At 39.9% G+C, this 3,225-nt stretch overlaps 1 pseudogene; it reads right to left on the bottom strand.

The window, feature by feature from the left end:
* Positions 1–775: 775 nt before the first annotated feature.
* Positions 776–1,394, bottom strand: LOC695283 (ras-related protein Ral-A pseudogene; annotated as a pseudogene).
* Positions 1,395–3,225: the final 1,831 nt, after the last annotated feature.

Raw genomic sequence — 3,225 nt, forward strand, 5'->3', positions numbered from 1 at the left:
GCAGATTCACAGATGAATTACTCTCAGTTTAACTACATGCAACAACCACACCAATAACTTTTTCTTCTAAATTTGGCATAACGATGGTTTACAAAAAGTGGTAAAATTTATCATGTTCACAATTGTCATTTTTCAAGGTAGTAGAAGACCAAGATATTTTAAAATGATATAAACTTTAAGCTTTATATATAAAAACAAAACAAAACAAAACAGAGCCATCCTGGCTAACATGGTGAAACCCCGTATCTACTAAAAATACAAAAAACTAGCCGGGCGTGGTGGCAGGCGCCTGTAGTCCCAGCTACTCGGGAGGCTGAGGCAGGAGAATGGCGTAAACCCGGGAGGCGGAGCTTGCAGTGAGCCGAGATCGTGCCACTGCACTCCAGCCTGGGTGACACAGCGAGACTCCGTCTCAAAAAAAAAAAACAAAAAAAAAACAGAGAAAGTCACCTTTCCTCCCATTCCCCACCCCCATCTCACCTCTTTATTTAATATTTCAAGAAAGACTGCCCGAGAAACACAAGCTCATACGCTACATTCAGGACCATGATAAATGTAGGCAATAATGAAATAAGTTGAACTTTGCTTCTTAGTGAAGCCACATTTATTTTTTTAAGTAAATTTGACTTTTATTGCAGTTCCAATTCATGCTTTTAGCAATATACAACAATTTCCAAAATGTTAAAGTAATTTCAGTCAATTAAGCCTTCAATGGCAGTGCTTATAAATTATATTTATATGTATGGTCAAGATAAGAAAGGAATCTGGGCTTTGATTATAAGTTGCAGAATCTTTCTCTGATTCTCTTGGCCGAACTTTTCCTCTTTTTCCCCCCCATTCTTTTCGTTGCTGTCTTCCATCTTTCTTGCTCGAATTTCTCTCAGTAAATCAAAAAATGCCTTGTCAACATTAGCTCGTGTTTTACCAGATGTTTCCACATAGTTAACATTTCCAATGTTCAGCTCTGTTTTGTCCCTCTTCTACAGAAACCTCCTTTTATCTTCTAAATCTGATTTGTTACCAGCCAGTAGAAATGGAACATTCTCATCTTTTATTCTTAAAATCTGTTCCCTGAAGTCAGCTGTAGCTGCAAAGGATTCCATTTCTGTAACAGAGAAGACACAGAAAAACCCCTCCCTGCTTCGGAAATGGCTGTCTCTAATTGCAGCATAGTCCTCCTGCCCAGCTGTTTCTAAGATATCGATCTGTACTCTCTCGCCATCCAGTACTATTTTCTTCTGATAGGTGCCTTCTTTGGTAAGCTCATAGTCCTCCACAAACTCATCGTACATGAATTGTAGAGTCAGAGCAGCCTTGCCCGCACTGGCACTGCCCACCGCGATGACTTTGTGTAAGGCCAAATTATTCTGATCCTTGGGTTTATTTGCGGCCATCTTGTGTCGTAGTTCTCACCAATAGGTTAGGAAGAATCTGCACAGTGAGCCAGTCCGCCGCCCAGAGGGCTCTGGAAGCAGCGGGTGCGTGGCTCCGGCTGGTGGGTGCTTGGCCCTTGTCGCCTGGGAGGCCCGGTGCTGGGAGCAGTGGAAGGAGGAGTCTTTATTATTTCTATTTCACCTATGATGAATATGATCCTCAGTCGACCGAGGTTTTTAAGAGGTACTACCAAAATTCATAGCCAGATAGTTCTATCTCCTAGTGTAGTGCTTTTCAAATATTGAAGTGTATGAGATTCACTAGGATGGATTATTAAATGCAGATGTTTATTCCATGAGTCTAACGTGTATCTGAGATTCATTGTTTCTCACAAACTCTCAGGTGATCTCGATGTTGCTGCTGATGTACCCCACTCTGAGTAGCAAGGTCCTAAAAAGTTGAATCCTGAGATATGGAAAGTACAATAAATACAAGAGTAGCCTGTTTGAGCATTTGGAATCACACAAAAACAGTAATTAGGCTCTTGTCTTCTTTTTTTCTCCTACAAGGTACAAATCTCAGTAAGCAGCAAGACAGTTTATTACACATCCTCTAACATAGAGAAACAATCAAGAGTTGAACAAAAATAATGAGATAATGGACATAAGCAACCAAACCATGTCATTCTCTTCTGGGGAAGCAGGGGTGGTGGTGGAAAGTCCTTGGGTTTCAGCAGGCTTTTGCATATGGTTTCTATATCAGTTACCTGTGGGTTTGACCACACCTTTTCCCCTATGAACCAGGATGCTATGTTGATTATTGAGAAAGGAAGTAAAATCGAAAAATATTCTTTTTTTTAATTATTTTGCAGAAACTGAGCATACCTTGCATGAGACTGCCTAAGTCATTGTGCTCAACTGTGCTTAAAAATTTTCCATCTCGGTTAGATATCACGCCTTACCTGACAGAAAACAATATATGGAAAAGGCCAAGCAATAATCCTTCAAGGGCTTCTAGTTGTTCAAGTGAAGGAAAGAGTTACTCATCTTCCTTTAAATCAGAAGCTAGAAATGACTAAACTTAATCAGGAAGGCATGTCAAAAGCCAAGATAGGCCAAAAGCTAGTCCTCTTGCACCAAACAGTTGGCCAAGTTGTAAATGCAGAGAAAAGATTATTGAAAGAAATTAAAAGCGCTACCGCAGTGAACCCATCAATAATTAAGGGGGAAAAAAAAGAAGCAGCAGCCTTACTGCTTATCTGGGAAAGTTTTATTTATTTATTTGTTTTTATTTTTAGCGATCTGGATAAAAGAAGAAAGCAACCACAACAGTCCCTTGCCAAAGCAGAATTCAGAGCAAGGTCCCAACTCTCTTCTATCTTATAATGGTTGAGAGAGGTGAAGAAGTTGTAGAAAAAATGTTTGAACCTAGCAGAGGGTGGTTCATAAGGTTTAAGGAAAGAAGCCAAGTCCACAGCATCAAATACAAGGTAAAGTGGCAAGTGCTGATGAAGAAGCAGCAGCAAGTTATCCAGATCTACCTAAAACAACTGATGAAAATGGCTGTAACTAAACAACAGATTTTTAATGCAGATGAAATGGACTTTGGGAAAAAAATACCAGGTAGGACTTTAATAGCTAGAGAGAAGAAGTCAATACCTGTTTTCAACGTGTGAAAGAACAGGCGGACTCTCTTGTTACAGGCTAATGCAGCTGATGACTCAAAGTTAAAGCCAGCACTCAAGTACTCATTAACCATTCCAAAAATCTTAGGGCCCTTGAGAATTATTCTAAATCTACTCTGCCTGTGCTCTATAGATGGAATGATAAAGCCTGGATGACAACACATCTG

This window comes from Macaca mulatta, chromosome 11 (assembly GCF_049350105.2).
Source record: "Macaca mulatta isolate MMU2019108-1 chromosome 11, T2T-MMU8v2.0, whole genome shotgun sequence".
In the NCBI taxonomy this organism is placed as follows: domain Eukaryota; kingdom Metazoa; phylum Chordata; class Mammalia; order Primates; family Cercopithecidae; genus Macaca; species Macaca mulatta.